General features: G+C 35.4%; 1 pseudogene; it reads right to left on the bottom strand.

The window, feature by feature from the left end:
• Positions 1-461: 461 nt before the first annotated feature.
• On the bottom strand, positions 462-7,115 carry LOC120207415 (annotated as a pseudogene).
• Positions 7,116-7,577: the final 462 nt, after the last annotated feature.

The raw sequence follows: 7,577 nt of genomic DNA, 5'->3' as shown, positions 1-7,577 counted from the left end.
AAACTAAATAATTAGATATGATTTTAAAAAAAACAATTAAATAATTTGCCCTTAATGAACGTCAGTTAATGTATGTACCTAACCATAACATTTTGAGTCCATATTTCGGATTGAGGCTGCATAAGTTATGCCATGTGTTAGATTTGATACCATATTTGACAAAATAAATGATGCAAGTAAAAAGCATTTTCTTTTTTCCGATCGGATTTCTTTGCCAGATGTTTCAATCAGCAAAACTTTTACTTGAAGAAGTATATATCTTATAGAAAACAAGAAGCTCATATGTTCATAGAAAGACGTACCACCTGAAGACAAACAGAGTACGAATTCTATACTAGCAAGCAAGTTTATTCGACATAAAATTTTTTTAACAAATACTTCGTGATACATATACCAATCTCAAACATAAAAACTATTTAAGAAATACTTCTCGATACATACACCAATCTCAATCCCAGCTTGATTTCGTCAGCATGACTTAAAACAGAACAGCAAAATAAACTTCACTACTCTTTATGGTTTGGTTTTCAACTCAACCAAAGCGTTTCTTAAACAGATGATGCCGCTTCGATGGGTCCTTAGGCCTACTCTTCTGGCCAACAAGCTTATGTTTTCCGGTGCTGCAAACGTTAAAGAACGATAAATGCCGATAAACACGTTAATAGATAGATTCGATTGTTAAAAGGCTCCAACAGATTAAGGGCTCTTGCTCTTTAGTCAGCTTACATGCCAGCAAGAGAAAAATAAAATGGAGACATTATTTATACCTGTATTCCATGTAGACCATTCCATTTGCACCCGACATTGTACTCATGGATCCCACAGAGCGACGAGCTTTATGAAGGGCAATATCGTCTGCGTCTTCTTCTAACTGCTCCAAACCAACTGCATCGTCACCGGTGGTCAAGACCTGATTTGTACAACTTGTCAGTACCAAGTTTTCACAATCTCTTAAATTTAAATATCTACAAGGAAAACAAGCACCATTCCTAGAAGAGCCAACTGCTCGTCACGATGGTAATAACTCAAGTCAGCACCAGCATCAGGAGGAGGCAAGCTTGTTATCACCTGTTGGAAATATTCACCATATATTTTCTTAAAGTTTGCCAATTCACACACAATTACAGCAGCGCTACAAATAAGCCACTTTCACAAGTAGCATATGCATCTTTGTATTACAATGAAGTAGACAAAAGTATTAAATGACATTACCTTAAAGCTATAACCTTGATCGATTAGAAACTGCTGTCTTTTTGTTGAGTAGTACATTTCCTGCAAAGAGCACCAAGTTTAAGCATTAGTTCCCTTAAAGAAACAACCATCCATGCAACAAAGCTTAGCAATAGCTATGGCCTCGGAAAGAACAATAAATATTTACCTGTGTATCAGTAGAAACAAGGGAATAGAAAAATGCATTGTACTCCTCTTTACCGCCTACCATCCTATCTTCAAGTTTACCCTGTTGGAGACAAAAGAATTTCAATTTTTGTCCTAAGAATACAAAAACTCTCAACGCAAAATAAAACTGTAAAATTGACCTTTGCCCTAAGAATACGTCCCAGTCGCTGGGCTTCTTGACGCCTTGAACCAGCATGTGATGAAATCTGAATGATTACATTTGCCTCGGGAATATCTATAGAATTATCACCAACCTGTAGATAGAAACACCTTTTTCGTGAAAGAATATCCCTTCGGGAACAAAACTAGCAGTCTCAGCATCTGAAAGCAGATGTTATCTATACTAAATAATCATGTCCGCATACATTTAAGACAATATTGCAGTTAATGCAAAGCATTTCTACCCAACACATTACAGCGACCATAAAGAGGATGGAATAAAAGTAAAACATGGTTTTAGATAGGGTGCAATAGTAGTTCATAACAATCAAAATTGCACAGCATTTTTCTGCATTCACCAACAATACTGAGTAAAATATACCTTTGAGAGAAAAATAGTGTTCACAACAATAAAAAATAATACAAAAAGGTTGGAGTGATTGATGTTCACAAATAACCTGGTAGCACCTAGATTATAGGCTTGCGTAGTTTCATTGCATACTCAACCAGGGCAAAACGATTGTCGGCAAACACAATTATCTTATCACCACGCTCCCGTTCATGGAACCGTATGAGAAACTCAGCATGCCCTGAACTTATTAGGATTCATCACATAAAGTGCCTGAAATGCAAGATTAGATGTGTATGTAAAAGAAATAAGATTAACCATTGGCAACTTATAAGGCAATATCCTGGTTCTCTTATTTGGAGGAAAAAGCAAAATGATCAGGTTAATATTTGATAATGCAATCAAACTAACAGCAAAACTCATTAAGAACCAATAAACTACGGTGAATTGTTTAGATGACTGAACCTGTTTCTTCTTGGAATTTTCTTTCTTCAAATATTCAGCGAAAAACTCCTTCGTCATTGGGCACCATACTTCAGCACACTGAACATTTGCTATAAATCCTCCTTTTACTAGATCCAGCCAATTTGCTTCATACAATTTGGGGCCAACAAGGAAGTTCAAATCTGTAATTCTTTCATCCTCTCTCACAAGTGTGGCTGCAGAAACGGATTCACATTCAGAAGAGGTAGCAGAGAGCTATAGATGCATCGAAGCAAAAAAGAAACAAGGAATTACCAGTAAGCCCTAACTTGCAATGGGATTTGGTGATGCTAATGACTTTCCTAAACATGTGGGCAGGGACAACGTGCACCTGCCAAAAGAAGAATGCAGTCATTGCATATAAAGTTGAAAACTTCCTTATAGGTACATAAGTGACAAGAACAAGAACAATTAGTTAGTAATTACCTCATCCATGAGAAGCAGTCCCCATTCTCTGTTTCTGATCTCTTCAATAATCTTTTCAGATTCTTCAGACCTCTTACCACCAAAAGCAACCATATTATATGTTGTCACAACCACCCCAGCATTGCCACGGAATCTCTCTTTGCTGTCGATGTGAAACGACAAATATTTTCATCCCGAATGGTTGATCAAAGCTTAAATTGAAAAGCCCACTGATCCACCGAAACTGCATTTGTAGCCAAACAAAGGCAACTTTTCTTTATCCGGCTTGCTGCAGAGACACCGACTAGAGACTTACCAGCAACACAAGGTAGCACAATAATGCCGGATCTGGCTCTACCTGCATGAATGAAATTTGAGTGAAGTTGTCTCAAATAAAGAACTCGTGCAAATGAGAGTTTATTTGCATTAAATATTTTTGAAACTTGACAACAAGAACAGGTTATAGTATTTCCACAATTTTCTGAAATACTATGCTAAGAGTGCTTTGCCAGCAACCGAAAATCTACCATTTCAAAGTTCTTGTAAGTTTTAAGTGAGAGATCAACAATTCAGAACATTGCAACTTAAAAGTGGTGTACAATTCTTCCATTCACGAAGTTAAGATGTCATCAATAGAATAAAAATGTGTGAATTCCAAGCACAATAACAATTAGATGAAAAAAATTAAATATAGATAATCTCACCATTTCCAAACATTTTACTGAGACTCTTTTCCTGGTATGGTCGAGGTTTCAGTTCCATGTCAAGGTCAGGATTGACCTACAATTCCAAGGAGAAATAAGAACTACAGGACATTACCTAGATCTAGATATTAGGATTTAGGAACTCAGTTGTCACCATTTTTCTGAAAGCCATTTTTTGTTAGTGTCGAGAAAATGATAAATGTTACTCACAGTGTCATTTCTGAAATCATACTCCTCCAACATTGGATAATTTAAAGCATTTGGCAAGCATCTTTGCTTCACATTTTCAACCTGGCAAAATATAAAGCACAAGGTAAAATCTGATGTGTAGTATAAACTCATTCCAGTTCAAAGCTGAAAGCATTCTCGTCAAACTATAACCATAGTATCTTCTAACAGAATGATTAATCTAATGACAATTGACCTAATTCTAGTTCTAACATAAGATATCACCAAATAGGAATGCCACAAGCTAAACTATGGCTAAACAAACAAAACTCGGATACCACCATATAAGTTGGCCATAACAGCAATAGAAAATAAGGCATGCGCTACTTAGGTGTTTTAGTTCTAATCAGTTGAGATCTAATACACTGATCCTCAAGGAAACTATGCAGCATGCAATTTCAAATGCATGGGTTTCTTTCTCTTCAGCAACAGCTGCCAGTTCTGATTCCATAAGCAAACCACCATGTCCTGACTCAATTTCACCAGCAGTTTTGCTGATTGTAAATCCATCACTTCCCTGAGCATTCTATATCCGTAGTGGATTGATTAACACACAATAAAAAAAATAATCAACAAGTTCAATTCACGATATGTAACAAACCTCAGAAATAATCCTTGCTCGGCCTATAACCTCATCTTGAAGCAATTTCTTCAGTACCTGTGAAGATAAACATCAATGTTCATTAATATCCAAAGGACACATAAATTCCAATAAAATTATAAATTTAACAAAAAACAACAAACTTGCCTGTGGAAATGGGGATTCAATAAAGTAACGATTCTTCTTAAGCACAAGCTTCACTTTTCCATAATTAGCGGTAGAAGCATGTATGAAATCAATCATCTCTTTAGGAAGCTTAGTCTTGGACAATTTATTCAACACCGAGATAATAGTTTCTGTTTCCAGTCCCACAGATACCGCAGCATACAAGGAATGTGGGGTTAGATTGTACTCGTGCATCGACTCCGGCCTACATAAATTGAAAATTCAGTCATACACATATTAAGGTCAGAGTATTGAGGCGCAAAGTGTCCTGGAGCCTTGAGGCGCGAGGCGCATGAAAGGCGCGAGATTCACGAAGGCGAGGCGCATGATATCCAAAAAATTGTAATACATGTATATATTAATGCAATCAAACTCAAATATCATAGATACCCAATATTAGGCTTTAATAGAGTTCATTCTCAAACTCAAAATACCATCCTAACATCATAAAAACTATCAACAAACATAATCAAGTACTAAGTTTAATACATGTATATATTAATGCAATCAAGTATTGTTTTTCCCGTTACACTTTTAGGTGCATACAGTTAAAAAATCTCTCAAGTACAATGTCACGTTCAAATTTTTTAAAAATAATTTTAAAAAATATTTTATTTAAAAAATAAGGAAATATAAACGTGAAACGTCACTTATGGTTTTATTAACAGTAGACACCTAAAAGTGTAACGGAATAAACGTTATACACTTATTTTTAATAAAAAAAAATTTAAACATCAAAAATTAATTTTAAATATGATTTAGACATTTAATTTTATATTAATCATTATTTAGAAAAGGTAAAATATAGAAATACTGTTAGACGTAAATTTTTAATTACGATTAAATTAATATAAAGAAATATCCACATCAACCAGTCACAAAACATTCCACGTCATGACATTATCCATTCCCCACAAGTACCCGCGACACCTAAAGACTTTTCTTCCCGCCAATCAAAATACGACACATCACCCTAGCTTTTGTGTTTAAAATTACTCACTAGTCACTTCCACCTTTTCTTCACTTTTTTTTTATAAGAAGGTAGGCCTCATTAAAAATCCCTTTCATGATTAATGGAACAAAAAGTACTCCTTAATTAACGGAAGGAGGAAAAGAATGTCTTAATTCATTTAAAACCGAAAGATACATAATGTTTAAAAACAAAACACACCCTTTACAATAATCAACCCAAATCCTAACTAAGTCCTAATAGAAAGCTGTGTAACTTGCCAATACCAACTTTAGCTAAGTTGTCAACCTCAACATTGGCTGATCTAGGAACCCATCTAATAATACCAATAAGATCTCTTAACAAAATAACAATGTCTTTCACAAAGACTCTGTAGACAAAATGACAACAATTATAATTTTTGACCCACTCCACTGCTAGTTTACTGTCTGGTTCAACAATTAAACGTTCTTCACCTTCTTATTCGTACGAAGACAAACCACCGTTCAAAATCCCCCTCACCAACCTTTTTGTTCTTTGTAGAAAATGAACCCAAATAAGACAACGGAAGATGAACAACACCCATCCATCGCTGCCATGAACCGCCGTATCCAACGACTGTCCCTTCACCTGACCCCACTTCCACCGCTCCAACCTTCACCCCATCTCAACATGCTAACGTGCGCCAAGTGGGCTAATAAACTTGAGGTCGACAAAGCATCCCTGAAGAGCTACATGAGAGGGAAAAACAGGGAAATACGAGAAAATCATCGAGTTCTTCGAGTCGAGACCCAATTTGCAAACCCCGGTGGGGATTCCGATGAAGGAACTCAAGGTTTTAAGCCCACATCAACCCTCAATTGCGCCTCGATTAAGCCTCGCGCCTCATAACCTCGCTGCGCCTAGGCTACGTGTCTCGCTTCAGTGTTGAAAACGCCCGTTCCGTGAGCTTTTTACAAATATGATTAAGGTAACACCCAAGAGCAAAACAACAAAATCTAAAATCACATTTTGTTTATGTAATCAGTACCTGCAAACAGGTTCAGCTATAGCAATGAGAAAATCATAAGCTTGCTTGTATAAAGGAGAGAATGTCTCCAAGAATATACGCCCATCAGCACAAGCCCATAATGGGCGATTCCCATGATCTTGCTTTAGTTCTAATTTGGTAAAATCTCTTTTCTTTCCTTCATTTTCACCTTTAAAATTAATCATAAAAAATGGTTTGCCCCAAATACAACTTAAATTCAATGTAGATAGATTAGAAAGCACGACGAGGAAACAAATGGGTACAATCGCGATATTCGTCATCGCCTTCGTCAGGGTAAAAAGAATAATCATCTTCGATAGCTGAGCTCCTATGATCATCCTGCAAAAATAAAACCCAAAACAAATCTTGTTTTTATGAGGGAAAAGAAACAAATCCCCTAAAATTCAGAAAAAAATAGAGAAATTATATAACCTTGGCAGAAAATTTAAGCTTTTTGTTGGGTCGGCCTCTTTCACCTGAGAATCATAAAAAAAGTTACACAAAATCTTTATAAAAAAAATCAAAACTAAATAGGTCACGGATTTTGATTTTCTTTCGTTACCATGTCCCATGATTGGGTTTATCTGTATTACAAAAACCGATTTCCCTTTCGGTTTTCTAGTCCGTCAGACTTCAGAGATAAAATCGTTGAATTTCTCTCCTTTTTTTTTTTTTTTTTACATTTCAAGTGCTTTCACTGTCCAGGAAAAAATAGATTTGAGAGATTTGAATAAAAAGCTTTGGGAGGTCGGACTCTATTTAGGGAACTTCAGGTTCGCGGAATCCACCGTGCAATCTGGGAACGCAGCGTTTTAATTCAGTATTCTTTTTTAGAGTAAACTACGCGTTTAGTATCTAAACTATTAATTTTTATTCATTTAAGCACTTATACTTTTAATTTTTTAAAATCATACATAAAGTTTAGTTTTTATTTCATTTTAATACCTTCCGTTAAAAACTTTAGTTTTTGTTTCATTTTAGTACCCTTTAAAAATTAACATTAAGTTTTGAAAAATTGAAAGTTTAGATACTAAAACGGACTAAAAATGATAATTTAGGCACTAAACTCATTAAGTTTTTAATGTCAGGTACTAAAATGAAATGAA

The sequence above is a fragment of the Hibiscus syriacus genome, unplaced genomic scaffold, assembly GCF_006381635.1.
Source record: "Hibiscus syriacus cultivar Baekdansim isolate YM2019G1 unplaced genomic scaffold, ASM638163v2 tig00014732_pilon, whole genome shotgun sequence".
NCBI classification, from domain to species: domain Eukaryota; kingdom Viridiplantae; phylum Streptophyta; class Magnoliopsida; order Malvales; family Malvaceae; genus Hibiscus; species Hibiscus syriacus.
Note: the sequence above shows the minus strand (reverse complement) of the source record. Positions and strands in the feature narration are given on the sequence as shown.